Source organism: Pinus tabuliformis, chromosome 1_1, assembly GCF_031772625.1.
Source record: "Pinus tabuliformis cultivar Carrire ecotype Pingquan chromosome 1_1, CPIR1, whole genome shotgun sequence".
NCBI classification, from domain to species: Eukaryota; Viridiplantae; Streptophyta; class Pinopsida; order Pinales; family Pinaceae; genus Pinus; species Pinus tabuliformis.
The window spans coordinates 535,956,404-535,975,163 of NC_142297.1; positions in this window are offsets into that span (position 1 = coordinate 535,956,404).

Genomic DNA, 18,760 nt, shown 5'->3' on the forward strand with positions numbered 1-18,760 from the left:
AGATATGCATTGCATTCGCTGCAAACGAAATGGATCACATGATGCTTCTACATGCAAGCTACCATGGGACAAGGTTGAGCAGAGAAGAAATCAGCAGAAAGGTAAAACTGATGACACAGACAAAGGTAAAGCACCTGAATCCGCTCACTATATTGAGGCACAATGTAACATTGGAGTAAATGAAGATTTGTTTAATGCTTCACTTGCTTCTTCGAAAAATGACTGGTTGCTTGATTCAGGAGCAACCTGTCATATGACTCATAGGAGAGATTTCTTTGAAAATTTCACTGACAATGTTGATGGAGCAGTATACTTTGCAGATCAGTCAAAAATCAAGCCATCATGGCTTGGCACAATCAGGCTTAAACTGCCTGGTCTTCCAGACTTTCTTCTGGATCATGTTCTATATCTCCCACAGCTGAAGAGAAACTTGCTGTCCCTGGTCCACATCTGCCAGCAAGGTCACTCCATTCACATGTTTGATGGCAAGCTTGAGGTAAGAAAGGCATCTGACCACTCACTTGTCATGAGGGGTATAGAAGAAGAAAGACTCCTTAAACTGCAAGGAACCTCTGCTCATGCACAAAATTTCTTATATATTTCTCATCATGAAGAAGGTGCACTTCCATCAAGTTTATTATGGCATGCTAGATTTGGACATTTAAACTATGATAGCCTCCTCTTGTTGAAGAAAAATGGTGTTGCTGGTTTGCCTACCATTCCTAGAAAACATAAACAATGTGATGCTTGCATTCTAGGAAAGCATAGCAAACAGTCTTTTCATGATTCACATTCAAGAGCACATAGGAAGCTTGAACTTATTCATTCAGATTTATGTGGTCCAATGCCTGTTCCTTCTGCAAATGGAAATAAATATATCATGACATTTATTGATGATTACACCAGAATGTGTTGGGTTTATTTTTTGAAGAAAAAATCTGATGCTTTTCAAACATTCAAGAATTTTCATAAATGGATTGAAAATGATGCACAATCTCATATTGGGTCTATTCGCACTGATAATGGAAAAGAATATACATCAAATGAATTTGAACACTATCTTCGCCAACATGGGATTAAACATCAAACAACTGTGCCTTATAATCCTCAACAGAATGGTGTAGCTGAAAGAATGAACAGAACAATTTTGAATATGGTACGATCCATGCTTTTCTTCAAAAATGTAAAGACAATGTTTTGGGCTGATGCTGTTCTATGTGCTGCATATATAAAGAATAGATGTCCATCTAGTGCTATAAGAAACAAGACTCCTTATGAATTATGGTATGGACATGTTCCTTCGGTAAAACATCTCAGGATTTTTGGTTCCACATGTTATGCTTTAATACCAAAGGTACATAGAAACAAACTTGGTGCTAGAAGTCGTAAGTGTATCTTCCTGGGGTATTCAAACACATCTAAAGCATAACGCCTTTATGATGAAGTAAATAAAAAGTTTGTTTTATCTAGAGATGTCATTTTTCTTGAATCATCCAAATCTGATAGTGTTGTTGAGCGGCAACTTGATCGCTTGGATAGATTCACAAAACCGAAATCATTCCAAGAGTTTGATAATCAGATTCCACATCTTGAAGGGGGGATTCCTATACTAGATCAACATGTGGAATCTCCTTCTGAAGAACAATCTCCCCTGCATGACACTCCAACAACAGATGATTCTTTAAGTGATGTAATTGATAGAATTGGGAGACTTAATCTTGATTCAGTCCCAACTCAATCAACAGAACAGCCTGGACCATCTCAGAAAGGTCCCCCAAAGTGGCTGACAAAGACACTTGAAAGTTTTCATCCTGATGAAATTGGAAAAACAGGAACCAGAAATACAAACCGACAAGATGGAGGTGATGTAGATAACTCTAATTCACCTGTTGATATGGATATTACTTATGATTGTGAATTGAACTTGTCTACAGATTTTGAACCAACTTCCTTCAAAGAAGCTGCTTCTCATGATGAATGGAGAGAAGCGATGCAGAAGGAGTATGATGCCCTCATAAAGAATGGCACTTGGAAGCTGGTTGATCCTCCATTTGGAACCAAACCAATTGGCTGCAAGTGGGTCTACAAGAACAAGTACAAAGCTGATGGCTCACTTGACAAGCACAAAGCTAGGCTTTTGGCAAAAGGTTTTGCACAGAAGGAAGGGGTCGATTATGAGGAAAATTTTGCTCCCACAGCAAAATGGGCCACCATCTGGACACTCTTTGCACTAGCCGCTCAGAACGGTTGGAAAGTCCATCAAATGGATGTAAAAACTGCATTCTTGAATGAAGATCTAAAAGAGAATGTTTTTATGTCCCAGCCTGAAGGATTTGCTGTGAAAGGACATGAAAATAAAGTATGCAAACTTGTGAAGTCCTTGTATGGCCTCAAACAAGCACCACGAGCCTGGTATGAAAAACTAACTGAGCATCTTCTGAAACTCAACTTCAAACATTTTGATCTTGATGATGCAACTTTATTTGTCAAGAAAGTTGGCAAAACAGTTGTATATCTTGTAGTATATGTAGATGATCTTTTAATGACAGGGAACAATGAAAGCTATATTGCATCCATAAAGAAAGAATTAGGAAAATTTTTTGAAATGACTGATTTGGGCTATGTTCATTACTATCTTGGCATTGAAGTAACCCAACATCCAAAGTCCATATTTCTTTCTCAAAAAAAATACATTGGAGATTTGTTAAATAGATTTGGCATGACAGAGTGCAATCCCCTTTCTACTCCAATGGAACAAAACTTGAAGCTCACATCTATTGAAGGAAAGGAATTTGAGGATGCAACAAAGTATAGACAGCTTGTAGGAAGTCTCATCTACCTCACTACTACCAGATCAGACATTTCATTTGCTATTGGAATCCTCTCCAGGTTTATGCAAAAGCCTTGTGAGGGACATTGGTCTGCTGCAAAAAGAATTCTAAGGTACTTGAAGGGAACTCAAGACCTTGGAATCAAGTATACACAGGTGGGCGACTTCAACTTGATTGGATACTCTGATTCAGACTTCGATGGAGACAAAGAAACTGGGGTATCTACTTCAGGATATGCTATGAGTCTTGGATCAGGAGCTATCTCCTGGAGATCACGCAAACAATCAGTACCAGCAGATTCCACAACAGAAGCAGAATACGTGGCAGCAGCTGAAGCAACAAAAGAAATTGTGTGGCTCAGCAAAATTCTTGAAGATTTGCAGGTAAAACAAATACAATCTACTCCACTCATGATTTATAACACATCTGCAATAAAGTTGGCCAAGAATCCAAAGTTCCATGATTGTACTAAGCACATCAATACTAAATATCATCTGATCCGACATCATGTTGAGGCCAAAACAATCCATCTCTGTCATTGTTCCACAAATGAGCAAATTGCAGACATCTTCACCAAACCGCTTGGAAGAGAAAAGCTTGAAAGATTCAGAACGATGCTTGGACTCACCAACATCCCTTCAGATTAAGGGGGGGAATGTTGACACCTAATCCGAAACGGATGAGGTGAAGCTGGACAGTCATCTAGAAGATGAACTGATCCATTTTGTATATGTATAAATAACAATTGTCTAATGAATAAAATCAACCAGTTCTGTCTTGCGCTCATTAAATTGCTGGAGTTACCCTGGCCTGACAAACTACTTCTTCAATTTTTACTTGAGTTTTATGTTGGCTTGAAGTGAGCTGAAAATAACCAAAGTCTTGATCTATTGCATAAATTGGATGGTTCCTTGGTTGGTCAATCTTACAAACAGTATGTGTAAATCTTACCTCTCTATATAATCTCAATTGCTCTCCTCCATAAATAGGAATAATAGCATATGACATGTCCATCTGTAAAGTTCCCCCTAGTTTGGCACAACATGACCTAGAAAGGAGCATTCCAAACTTGGGAGGGATATATGTAACAACAATTTCAAGTACTACACTTTTTAACGGAATCTGGGCAAGGGTAACCACTAAATCCTTGATCAATCCTAAACAAGGCACCCTTTTTGAATCAAAGGTGTATAGGTCATGGTAATATTTAGTGATATATAATTTCAAAAGGTCCATGATGGATTTAGGCATAAGGTTGTGTGATGCTCCTTAATCAAGCATACAATTGTATAACATGGAGTCATTTGTTTTAAGAGTTACATAGAAGGGAGGCACTATCTCATCTATCATGTCTGAACTAGGGCCAAAGACTGCTGCTGGTTTTTCATCTTGTAGACTTATGACATCACCTTTAGCATCAACCAAGGTGTTTTGTATCCATTTTGTCACTTGGCTTTTGTAACCAGGGTTTTTATAAAGTTCTGACAATGGAATTGGGATCTTAACCCTCTCTAATTCCTTTTCAACATTAAATGCAGTCAAAATGTTTTTACCAGCTTGGGTAGTATCATTTGATTGATCTAATGGCTGAATAAGAGTTGTTTGAGCTTCAACAGCCTTGGTACATGGTTCAATTACTAGAGTTTCCTTTGGAGGTCTCCTAGGACTAGGCCTAGGCCTAAGATCATACCTTTTGTTTAATTCTACAATTAAAAATTCAGAAAAAGCATGATATTTAGATACCTGTGCAGCTTCCTGATCTTCTTGAGCCTGATTCTATTGTGAGAGAGGAATGATGGTTGTTTGAGGGGAAGAAGAATCCATACTATTAATATCTTCAGTAATTATCATAGTATTATCATCAGGTTGTTGGTCATCTATCAATAGAGGAGTAGGAACCTGTTGATCATTGCTAGGTCTCTGAAGAATTTGTAGTGGTTCATTTCTTTTATACTGACCTTGGTTTTGGTTTTGAGATCTAGTAACTGTTTGTTGTATTGTTCTAGTTTGGGTCTCAATACTTGAAATCCTATTCGATAGGTTTCTAAGAAGAGATTTTATTTCATCTATTTTTGAGTCTTCTGACTTAGTCTTTGAGGAACTAGAGGCTTCTTGAGCAGTTTTGAGTTTTCTTTGGGATTTTTCTTCTTTAAGTTTTAATGAAGTTGAGGCTGCCCTATTTGCTTCTACTTCTATGGTGTTTGTTTGCATATCTTCAAGAGTTCTTGAATTTCTCTCTCATAACATAAAAGCAAAGTCATCGTCGAAAGCTTTAGAAAACCTAGACTTAGCTACTGCTACAGGAGGCTTACAATCAACAGGCATTTTGTGATAGAGTTTGTTAAATCTTTTGATAAAATATGCAACTGGTTCACCGAAGTTCCTTTTAAGCTCTTCAAATTCTGTGAGGAAATAAAGAGGATCCTTTTTGACACCCCATTGATTTTTGAATATGGTGGTAAGCTCTTCCTAATTTCTAATGGTAGCTGCTGGCAACTGCCTAAACCAAATCCTTACGTTTCCTTACAATGACTGTACAAACAATCTCATATAAACATTCTCTGCTTCTATGTTCATGTTGTCTGCAAAGTCAAGGAAAGCTTGACAATGGTCTTCAGCTGAGGGACCAGTTTCTCCATTGTATTTGGGAAGGTATTTTAAATAACCAGCTGGGAATGCATCGAGATTATTAGGTAAGACTAAGGCAGCATATCTGGCCTATACAATTGGTCAGAAATCCATGACAGCAGGTGGTGTATGAGGTGCTTGAGGTGTATGAGGATGTCCAGGTGGAGCATGAGGTGTTTGTGTGGATGTAGAGGATGAAGAAGAGGAAGAAGATGGTGTTTTAAGAGTTGGTGAACTAGTTGGAGGTGAATGAGGAGGAGATCTCCTAAAATACTTCAAAGGAGTATTGAACTAACTTTGGGACCTAAAAAGGAATACCTTCTTTTGATTCGAAAAGAGGATTGGTATACACAAAAAAGGTCTCTTCAGGTTGTTCAAAAGAAGAAGCTTTAGGTTGATAAAAAATTGAAGGAAATGGATAGATGGTAGGGGATATGAAATCTGTGGGTTTATATTCAGGTAGATTAACACCCAAATCAGATTCAGTGATAGGTGATCCTGGTGGTAGTTTGGGTCTAGGATGAGATTCTAATGAGTGAATAAGGTATGCTGACTTGAAGTCAACTCCTCTGTTTAGAAGTTCAGCAATCCTAGGTGATAAATGGGAGTAATCGGGATCAGCTGGGATATTACTAAAGGGTTCAAATGATTCTACTTCTTCAGATTGTAGGACTAAAGAGGAAGAAGAAGATGATCGGTGGTGTCCCCTTTTAGATCTGGCTTTTCTCAGAAGCCTTTCAGGATCTGATAGAGGTTTAACTATGTCAGCTTCTGAATGAGATCTGGTATCTTTATAAGGTGCCAACTTGGGAGTGTTGAGTCACCAAGGTGAATGATTTTAACCTTCTAAATCATTTAATCACCTTTAAAGGAAAATAATGAATGAGTATCGTTGTCTCAAGGGAAACTTAAATGAAATTCGAATCCCCGACAACGACGCCAGTCTTATGCTGTATCTCTTAGATAGTAGTTGGTCCGGCTACCAATGCCAGAGCATCTAAGATAATTGTTCTGGGGGGTTTTTGGTTTAAATTTATGGAAGACCAATGATTGAAGACAGATGCAGATTTGAAGTAATAAATCCTTTGGGGTATATTAATACTTCAGCAAGGGGCTTCTATAAAGCATTACACAGTGATATAGATTAAAATAGTGGTGAGTAGAAGACAACAAAAAATATGATTATCACAATTTCCAAACTGTAAAACAGAACACTCACAAGTTGGAAAACCTTCTAAACTACTTTCCATAGGTTCAAGGCAGTATACTTAATGCTTACACAAGATGCTAATGATTTATTGATTAGAGGGCATTAGCTACACAAACAGTTGCATTAATCCATTCTCTTAATAGATGATCACTTCAGGAGCTTATAGGAATCAATTGAAACTCTAATTGTTCCTACCTAGATATCACTGCATGTCATAAGCATATGAAGAAAGACATAATGATTGAAAAATTGGAAAAACTCACAGGATAACACAAACTCTACAAGACCATATTCAGAATCCTTGGCTTTGTATTAAGGTTCCAGAAAGAGTTAGTACATCAAGAGTCTTCAAAAGTTTCCTTCAAAGGTGGCTTCCAGGTTCAAAGTAGAATTAACAATCAAAAAATTTACAAGAAATGAGCTATGAATATTCAACTCCGAACCATTTACAACTTAGAAAAGGAGTTATTTATACAACAATAAAACTACAAATATCTTAAAAATGTTTAATATTTATTCTAGGAATGAAGAAGATCTTCATGGAAAGAAGATAGGGGAAGCTATTGAACTGCTTCTTGTTGTCCCATTTATTCAGGCAGTGCTGGATTTTGTATGATGATATTTGCCCCTTTATGCTGCTTGGTTTTTTACATTATTCACGCTGGCCAATTCCTTCAGTTAAATCCTTTTACTGATATTTCTTTAAACTCTGTAACTTTCTTTTTTATTTTGCTGAGTAAATTTACTGCGCTCCTATTTTTACTGTGTTTTTCACAATAAATCTTCATATCTGGTCTTCAAACTGTCACACAGGTTTTTTGTTTTAAAAACCTGGAACAACGATCTTCTTACCTGTAAAACATAACAATCATTAAGAAAATATGGCGACAGAGGAGGTCGTGATGGCTCTGCTGTGTTCTCAAAGGCTATTGGAAGGAGTCCGGGGCATATTGGGAGGCAAACCATGGCTTTAATGGCCACAGAGGAATTATAGAGGCCGCATTGTATAAAATAGGCAAATAGAGCAAATGGTGCTTAAAATGCGTTAAAAGGAGAAACAATCTCACTTTTTAACCATTGGGTGAAAAATGAACAGTGGCGGAAATAGTATAGAGGATTAATCAAGGTCGGAATGGATTAATATGGGATTAAACTGATATTAGCAGTAAAAATGAAGTTTTAGGGACATTTCTGCGTTTAAATCAAAAATCGGTTTAACACAGAAAATCATTGTAAAATCATATATGGAAGATTTGAAATTATATTAACATTGGAAGAAAACGACATCAGGTCTGGGCTCAAATCGGCCATCGCAATCGGAGTAGGCAGGGGGTACGACTATTACAAAGGACTGCGATAGGGGCCGGACGTGACATAACATTGAGCTATATTATATATTGGGTCGGGTCCGGGCTCCTTATCGCATATCAACGATCGCAATGAGCAAAGGGTTATGGTATAGCGAGACTTTGAATAAGAGTGAATGCGATATGAGTGGATGCAATATAGTATTCAACTGAAATATACATATTGGCCTCGGGTCCATGCTTTGATATCACAGTTGGAGTTTGCAATGCGGGGGATAATGCTTGAGGGGGGACTTGTGCTATCCGCCAATGCGATTTTTGAAATAATACATAGTCACATTACAAAACTAATGTATATGCATGTTTTAAAGGGTTCTTCAATCCATCGATTTGCGATGCGATATGTTTATTACATAGTTTTATTAATAAGACTATGATATATGGACTATTTAATAAAGAAGCTGTATAATACGGGAAAAGGGGAATCTTAAGGATTTAATAACATATGTTAGTGTTAAAATGAAAATATGAGCAGAAAGGGAAAATGACTAAGTATAATGTTTTTTATTTGATTTTTCATATATGCATAAATACTTAGGGTAAGGAATATTTTTGTGGGTTTTTATGTAAAAAGGGAATTTATATGGTAAGAAGGGATTCTTCATGATGTTTTACTTTTCCTAGGTGAAAAGGGCTTTTACCATAGGAAAAAGGGGATTTTATGATTAATGAATGAATATGAATGTATGAAAAGGAAATTATTCAATAGATGAATGAATAAGGATGAGGGAGGTTAAATAAATTGATGTTGTAGTCCTTCATTTGCTTCGTGTAACTGCCACATGAGCATAGAAACATGATAAATGTACATTTTGTCCAATCAATCATTAAACTTCTGCAACCTTTCTCTACTTACCCTTCGCTTATCCTATCATTTTTCTTCATTTAATGGGTGCATTTAAGCTAGAAAAACCTTATCCTTTCTTCTTATTTAACAAAAAAAAACTATCTAAATCTACCCTTATAACTTCCAAGGGCTCAGATTAAACTGATGAGCACCTTGTTATTCTCTACCTAACTACTGATCTGCCAAGATTAAACAATTGGGATAGATCTTTATTCTCTATCTATAACATCAAATTTAAAGCATGAAGTAGTCAAGATTAAATAGTTCGATTGTCATGGGTTGTAGCATTTAAAACAAGCTGCACACAACTATTATTTTGTAGAAAAAGTAATGGCATTTGGACTTGCTCACTTTCAGAGTTTATTTGTTTTATTTTTATCTAACATTTTTTTTTTTGCCTTTATTTTTTAGAGAAACTACCCTAACATTTTCTTTTATATGGACATCATCATCAAAATATTTTTTTTTAAACTGACATTATATTCACTATTGTTATGTCCATATGCTAACTTAACATTTTTTGAAATATTTTATCTAATCAAAAACCAAAAAATGCTACAACATAGTACATATCAGACACCTACAACAGGCTGATCATTTGATCATTTACTGCATGAAACTTCCCTATAGATTCTTGGCACTTAGAAGTCCCTAAATGCTTCTACAAATCCCTCCAATGGATTCAAAAGGTCCTTTACAGTCAGAATTGACCATTCGATCACTGCGAATGAGTGCCGGTGGCTCCTACAACTGCCTCCAACCTCCGGTGGCTTCCGAGCTCCAAATATATATTCCTGGATGAAATTCTCCATGAAGATGACTTCTTCAGCTTCTCTAGATTATTTCATTGGCTTCAAAAGGCTCTAATTAGCCTAGTGAGCCTCTTGTTCCACTTTCTTTGAGTTTCTCTGTCTCTCGGGCTCTACCTCTATTTGCTCTGGACCCCCCCTTAAAACTGCTCTTTGAGTGATTTTATTTGATATCTCCATCAATATTGGCTACTGCTCTTGACACCAACTACTTAGCATACCCACTAAACTTTAGCCACTCTGCTAGGCTAACCATCGGAGGTAGCCGTTAGCATTACTGTAACTATTGGGCAAACATATTAATGGTATAATCCCGGAAGTTAGGGATAATTCTCCATAGAGCTTACGATCGGGTTAACTCTCAACCAATGATCTATCCCATCCATCCAACAACTATTGTGTCGTCCGTTGGCTAACTAGCCTGGACGATCTCCACCATTGTTGTGACCCTACTCGATCCAACAGACATCGCGCAATCTCACGCAGATTTCTGCACAATCGATATCAAATCGAGGGCGCATGAGAAAAGAAGTTTTTCCCTACTACGTGTCGCTTGCTGAGGCTAATCGCGTTCTTTTGGTAAAATAGCGCTTCCAACCTTTCACTTGTGCGAGAAACCGTTTATCGTCTTTCCAAGACCACCCACATGCATAATTCATATTTTAAGAAAAAGGTGCTTAATAAAGGTTTTAGCGCTTACGTCAAATATTAACCTTTTAACTCTAATTCAAGTTAAAATCCAATATTAACCTTTTAACGCTAATTCACGTTAAAATCCAATATTAACCTTTTAACGCTAATTTATGTAGGACTGGCAATCATGTGAACTACAACTGCATGTACATTGTTTGCAACCTTATTCAAAACTGCGGTTAAGGTCCTTGATCAATATCTGATCACTCCTCCCCATTGAGAATATTTTGGACCCCAAAAGACTGATATACTGATCTGTACAGTAGATGAGAGTACCAACACCCTCTTCTTTCAGCCTCCATACACTTGCCTTGTATGGCTAGTGCCTATGAACCAAAACTCAAAGGTATTCATTAATTTCCTTTCTGAATGCGCTTGTCCTCCTGTTAAGAATGGTTTCCTTCAAAATTTCTATTAAGAAGTTTACAGAAGGTAGCTGAACATTGCTTCCTTGATCATTGATCCAAGGTGGCTCAAACAAACATTCTTCTGACATCTTGTCAAAAACAACATAATACAAGAAAACAACTTGATGGCATAAACTCTTGCTTCATCAAAAGAAACAAATTTCACATCATGTGAATCATCATCATGTCTTTACATCTTCAATACAAATAATCGACTGAATAACAAGCCAACAAAAAAAACATGCCTTTTCAAACAACTGACTCTTCAAGTCAAGCATGTACAAAATAACTTAATGATTCTGTTTCAAGGTAGAAAGAATTCCACCTCTTGTGAAACACTTCATCATTATCTCCTTTTTCAATCTTGGAGATAAAATCAACTTTTTTCAAGTCAATATGACATTACATGCATGTTTTAAACAAAGCAAACTACTATCACGTCAATTGCACATACATGTTCAAATACAAGGAAATCATCAACATCCCTATGTTCATACATAATATTCTCATGTATGTATTCCATTCTTCAACTTTCTCTTAAGCACAATCATTAGTACAAGATCCTCAATCATATGTACATGTACTTACAAAGCTGAAATGAATATAATTTTGCTGCAATAAAGCGAGTCTCATACTCAACTTTTTCCATTCACCTTTTTGGTAAAACCCTGCAACTTGCATTCCATTAGAAAAGAAATGCATCAAATCAAAAGACATGCAACCTTAATTGGATAAGAACTCTAACCATTTCTTACCAATCCATATCAAAGGTGCTTCCTTTGTCTACACATTAACATCAACATGTGAATCATCCTGCAGCACATCAATTATGGAAACTTCCTTTCCATTCCTGCCATTTTCTCTTCCCACCTTCTTCAAATTTTGTAGAAGCATCATTGGATTTAGAGTCCAACACTTTGCAACAATATGTACTTGCTTATGGTAGTAAGTGCAACACATGTGCATCTCCTTGACAACAAGATTTTCCTTGTCCAATGGACCTTTGGTTTCTTGCCTCCTTTTCTTCAAAAGTTTCATGTATGTGGCCATTCTCTTCCAACATATAGAAACACTATGGCTATCCAAACCACAAAAGGAACTTGCAAATTTTTTCCAATGCTTATGTGGAAATTTATCATGCGTTACATAATCAAAATAAATATGATTGAAATCAAATTTATACCTTTGTCTTTCACCTTTGTTTCCTTCATGAGGAGGTGAATCGAATGAATAAGTGGCTCCCTTTGGAACACCATCAATCTCTTCAATGGTTTTAGAGCTTTCACAGCTCTCTTGTTCGAGTGCATGCTTATGAACACCTTCTTCTTGCAAAGTATGTTTCAAACTATTGCATTCCCCATGAATACAATCTTTACAAACTTGAGGTAGAGAACCTGAAATGAAACTCCTTCTAGGAAATATCTTAATTGTCTTCATGGTTGCTTTGGAACTTTCTCCATAAGATTTTCCATAGCCAAGACCCAAATAATTAGGCCTTTCCTCAACCATTATTGGCTCAACAATGCCGTGTGTATGTTTTCCCAATCCTTTTCTTTCATAGCCCATTTTTGACATCAACTTGGACCCTATGCCTCTTGTATGTTTTTCAAAAGAACCAATATATACATTCTTAGAGGAAATTGAAGACAATCTAGGATTGTTTACCTCTTCTTCAAGTTGATACTTGACTAAGGCTTCTTTGGAAACAAGGAGCTGTGTCTCCATCTCATGCATCTTTTCTAGGTTCATATTTTCAATATGAAGTTGGATCTCCATTTCCTGCAATTTGTCAGAAAGCAACTGCTTCTCTTCCTTCATGGAATTCAATTTCTCTTGAAGTTTGGTTCTCTTCCTTTCATCCTCATACATTTCTCTCACCATATACATCATGATGAACAAGTCTTGCTTCATGTCTTCATCAAAGAATCTTGTGAAGGAGGAATATTTTGAGAACTCACCTGTAGAAGTTGTCATTATAGAAATGAACAAAAGAACTTCAACAAAATTCACAAAGAGCTTATTCAAGAAGACTTTTGCAAACAAACCTTCTTGTGTTTCAAGGATTGCCTTGAGGTCCTTGGGGTAAGGAGAACACCTTCAACCCTTCTTCATTCTTGTCCTTTCATAGACTTAGCTATCTGTAGCTTTCCCTTCACCTTTGAAAACTAAAGCAATAGTCAGTTTACAAACAATCAAATAGTCAAATCCTTTGTACTATTTAAACACTAATCAAGTCAAACAAGAAATCTATTGCTCTGTCTATCAAGTAGCTATGCTCTGTCAATCAAGCAGCGAGCTTTAATACCACCTGATCTAAAATGAGGGTTTAACATCTTGTTATACATAAAAGAACCTCCCACTCTAAAGCTTAACAAATATATGATCTAGCTTATGTTGACAATTGCGGAATTAAGTACTTGAAACAATTGTATGTATTTGTTTTAACTGTTTAATTGCTTATTTGTTCATGCTGATATTAAACACATATAACAGTAAATGCAACAAATAGATAACCACACATAACAACAAATTTAATATAGTATTTCACCCTAATATCATGGGCTACGTCTACTTGAGATTTTGTCAACTTGACTTAGCTCTTTGGGATTATGGTAAAGCTTCTTTTACAAGTTACACACTTAACTCCAAAGGTTACTGAACTGAACCAATGGGCTTAGAATACCATCTATATCCCTAGCTGTCCTCACTTTGCAAAAATATCTAAGCTTCCTTGGACTTCATTCCTTCAATTAGTGCTCTGAGCTATCTTGAGCTTCTTGATGGCACTAACTCCCTCAGAATTCTTCAAATGTCTCTGGAACTTCTTCTTCTGTCTCCAGCACATATCAGACACCTACAACAGACTGATCATTTGATCATTTGCTCCCTGAAACTTCCCTGTATATTATTGGACCTCAGAAGTCCCCAAATGCTTCTGCAAATCCTTGCAATGGATTCAGAAGGTCCTTTATAGTTATAATTGTCTATTTGATCACTGAGAATGATTATTGGTAGCTCCTACAATTGCCTCCAACCTCTGGTGGCTTCTGAGCTCCAAATCAATCTTCCTGGATGAAACTATCCATGAAGATGACTTCTTCAACTTCTTTGGATTATTTCATTGGCTTCAAAAGGCTCTAATTAGCCTAGCGAGCCTCTTGTTCCACTTTCTCTGTCTCTCGGGCTCTGACTCTGTCTCATGGTCTATGCCTTTATTTTCTCTGGACCCCTCCTTAAAACTGCTCTTTGAGTGCTTTTATGTGATATCTCCACCAATATTGGTTGCTGCACCTAAATCCAACTAAAGTTAGCATATGTGCTAAACTTTAGCCACTTTTCCAGGTTGATGGTCGGAGGTAGCCATTAGCATTACCGTAACTGTTGCGCACATATCAATGGTATAATCCCGACGGTTAGGGATAATTCTCCATAGAGCTTCCAATCAGGTTAAATCTCTACCGTCGATCTATTCTATCCATCCAACAGTTGTCGCGTTGTCCATTGGCCAACTAGCCTGGATGATCTCCACTATTGTTGTGACCCCACTCGATCCAACGGACATTGCGCAATCTCGCACAGATTTCTACACGATCGATATCAAATTGAGGGTGCGCAAGAAAAGCAGTTTTTCCTTGCTACATGTTTCTTGCTAAGGCTAATCACATGCTTTCGGTAGAATACCACTTCCAACCTTTTTGCCGACATGAGAAATCATTTACTGTCTTTCCAAGACCACCCACTTACTTAATTCATATTTTAAGAAAAAGGTGCTTAATAACGGTTTTAGCGCTTAAAGTGAATATTAACCTTTTAACACTAATTCACGTTAAAAGCCAATATTAACCTTTTGACGCTAGTTCATGTTAAAAGCCAATATTAACTTTTTAACACTAATTTACATAGGACTAGCATTCATTTGAATTGCAACCACATGTACACTGTTTGCAACCTTATTCTTAACTGCAGTTAAGGTCCTTAATCAATATCTCATCAAAGATGGTATCAAGTAAAATTCTCATTTGAGCCTGAAACGAAGGTTGGTGGAAGCAGTTATGAAAGGTTAAGACACTAAACAAAATCCTCTGAGGAGCGGTAGGTGAGGCTCTTACCTCACAATTCAAATTGGACTTTACCCTCATCGTTTGTATGGTGTCATCGATGATGGGTATTGTATGGTACATGGATAGTGGAGCTTCTTTCCACATGACTAGTAACAAAGAGCTCCTCAGTAACTTGGAGGAGAAGGATCTCTAGATGCATATCGATATGGGTGGTGATGGGAGGTATAGTGCTACTGGGCTTGGTACAATTACCTTTCAGAGGGAGTCAAGTTTTCTCCTCACTTTGTGAGGTGTTATGTATGTTCCTTGTTTGAAGAAGAACTTTGTATATGTTTCCATGTTGGAGGATAAAGGCTATGATGTGATATTTAGTAAGGGAAAGGTGTTCCTTCGTCACATAGCCATGGGACAGGTGAAGAGGATAGGGGTTCGAGTGAAAAATCTCTACAAGTTGGAGGTAGAGGATTGTGTTTCCTTGAGCACGAAAGTAGAGAAGGTGCAGAGCTGAGACGTCAGTGAGTTGTGGCACAGGAGGTTGGGTCACTTGCATCATGGCACTTTGAAAATCATGCAACAAATTTCTATTGGTCTTCCCAAGGATACACTAGAGAAGTTTGACACATGAAAAGTGTACAATGGGGGAATACACACCAAGGATTCATTTCATAATAAAGATAGTCAAGCACAGGTGATCCTTGACTGAGTCCACTCAGATGTGTGTGGACCATCCTCGATAACATCCACGGCCAAACAAAGGTTTTATGTTATATTTTTTGATGATTTTTCTCATCAATGTTCGATATTCTTCATGCAGAATAAAGATCATACTTTTGCAAAGTTTTGTGAATTTAAATTATTGGTCGAGAATGATACTGGCAAAAATGTTAAATCTCTCAGGAGTGATAACAGTGGAGAGTATGTGTCTAATGAGTTGATAGCACCTCATAACCCATAGTAGAATGGGGTGGATGAAAGGAAAAATAGAAGCATATTAGGGGAAACATGGGCAATGTTGTATGATTAGGGACTACCACTACACTTGTGGGCTGAGGCATGCAACACAACTGTATATTTGCAGAACATAATCCCTCATTGAATTCTTGGGATGAGTACACTGGAAGAGGAATTTCAGGGAACAAACCAAATCTGGTACACTTCAGGATTTTTGGTTCATTAGTCTACTACCATGTAACCAAATATGTATGGAAAAAGCTTGAGCCAACAACAAAGTTGGGGATATTTGGGGGGTACATTGATACACCTCACAACTATCGTGTGTACCTTTCGACCAACAAGATGATAATGGTTCGCAGGGATGTAAAATTTGATGAAGAGAAGGCCATGCTATGTTCCCTTGAGAGGGAGATTTAACTACATACAATTGAGGAGCTTTTAGATCCTAAGGAGGAACCTTAGATTGATGCGGAGAAGGAACATGTAGAGGATTAGGGGGTGGAGACACCCACTCATGCAAAGTCTTCCAAAGATGGGAGAAAGTGCAGTAGAGAGGCTGATAGGTTACTGCATGATGCTAGAGAGAATGTGGGAGCACCCACATCATAGCGCAGGAAGAGGAGGTCACTAGAGAGGTACACTGGAAACATGGCTCTTATGAGCGGATGTGTAGATATTGAGCCATATTCTTTTGAGGAGGCAACTAGTTTGGGTTGATGCCATGGTTGAGGAGTATGACTCGGTTGTCAAGAACAATGTTTGGGATGTGGTTCCAAGACTAGCGAACAAGTTAGTGGTGAGTTCTTGATGGATTTACAAGGTAAAGCAAGCAACATATGGTAGTGTGGAGAAACACAAGGCTAGGTTTGTCGCCAGAGGCTTTTCTCAAGTAGAGGGGATTGATTACGATATGAATTTTTCTCCTATTTCAAGGTACTCATGAATTAGATCCATTTTGGCACTCTTAGTGTAGTTGGGATGGAAGATACATTATATGGATGTAAAAACAACCTTCCCTAATGGCATGATTGAGGAAGAGGTGTATATTGAGTAGCCTAAAGGTTTTGAGACCTTCAAAAATGAGTCGCATGTGTGCCGCCTCAAGCGAGCGTTGTATGGGATGAAACAAACACCTTGTTCTTGGTACACCAAGATCGATAGCTATTTGATCATGTTGGGCTTCAAAAAAATTGAAGTAGATGCGAACCTTTACCATATTGTGGTCGAAGGTAAATTGTTTATTATTGTTTTATATGTCGACCATTTGAGTCTGACAAGCGATGATAAGTTGATCAAGTCTTGCAAAGAGGACATTGCAAGAGGGTTCGAAATGAAGGACTTGGGGATCATGCAGTACTTTTTGGGAATGGAAGTATGGCAAGGTGATGAGGAACTTTTTGTCTCTCAGGGAAAGTATGCCAATGAGATACTCGAAAGGTTTCACATGGAGATCAGTAAACCCATGGAGACTCCTCTAGCAGGTAATTGAAGGAAGGAGGATGCTACTTCTGGTGAAGTAGTGGAAGATACTATTTATAGAAAACTTGTGGGTTCATTCATGTATTTGGTGAACACATGAGCGGACATGTGCTATGTAGTTAACCAGATTAGTCAAGTGATAGTTAAGCTAACCAAGATGTATTGGAAGGCAACCAAGCATGTGTTGAGATACCTCAAAGGCACTACTCAGTATGGTTTATGGTAGAAACAGACAGAGGGAGTGAAGCTTCAAGGCTTCATTGATGTAGATTGGGAAAGGAGTCCATCCAACAAGAAGAGCACATTAGGAGGGATCTTCAGTATTGGGTCAGTAGCTATTTATTGGTACAATAGGAAATAGAGATCAATTGCACTCAATTCAACAGATGCTCAGAACATGGTTGCTAGTCAAGAAACTTTTAAGACTATCTGGATGAGGAAGATTATTGCTTCTTTTTTTGTCAGAAGATGGATCCAACTATGATTTACTGTGACAATCACAATTGTATCAAACTCTCTGAGAATACAGTTTTTCATGATTGGTGCAAGCATATTGATATCTGATATCATCATCTTCGAGATTGTGTGCATAGGAGAATTATGTTGTTGGAGTACATTCCCACAAAGGAGCAGGATGCAAATATTTTGACAAAGGCCTTGTCAAGATGCAAATTCGAGATTCATAGAGATAGGATCGAGGTAGCTGATAATCCCTTTATTGTTGAGAGAGAGTGTTAAAAACAACAATAAGAAATTCCAATTTAATTTGTCCTTGAATTAAATTCTGAATTAAATCGAATTTCTATTCTCATAACAACTTATAATAGTTAACTAAGTTAATTGATCTAAGAAATTCGAGTTGGAAGTCTATCTAAAGTCATGCGGAGTGATCCCTAAATTTTAGGGGCCCAGGTTGACTTCTTTTCAGTTGTAACTAGATAACTCAGTCTAACCAACTTATAGTTAGTTAAACTAGTTCTAACTATTGGAGGAACTAGTAGAGGTCTAGTAGTAAAGTAGTGCACTAGTGCATCACGAGTACCACACAGTTAACTGAAGATTCACTCATAAATAACTCATACATGTCAGTTTAGAGGAAGACCCAGTAGAGATTAGAGTTTAAGACCAATTTACTATTAGTTGAATAATTTATCGAGTTGTACAAATGGTGCATGCAATCACTTCAAGGCCTATGGATGGATTGCGTAGTTATGGAGTGAGGATTTCCCAATTAAATATGGGCTAATTCTCTCAGGAATTGCGCAAGGAAGTAGAGGCTTCGCAGGAAGCATAATTGGCTAAGTGTTGGTTTGAGCTGGATTGTGAGGCAGAGAGATAGATTGTACTAGTGCAAGAATTGTTCGGGTTGAATAAGCATTGTATTTTCTTCTAAGATCTTCTGGTTAATGCAATATAGATAGTTAGGGTGTTTAGCAGTTGCTTTCCCTAGAGAAATATTGTGCTATGTGCGATT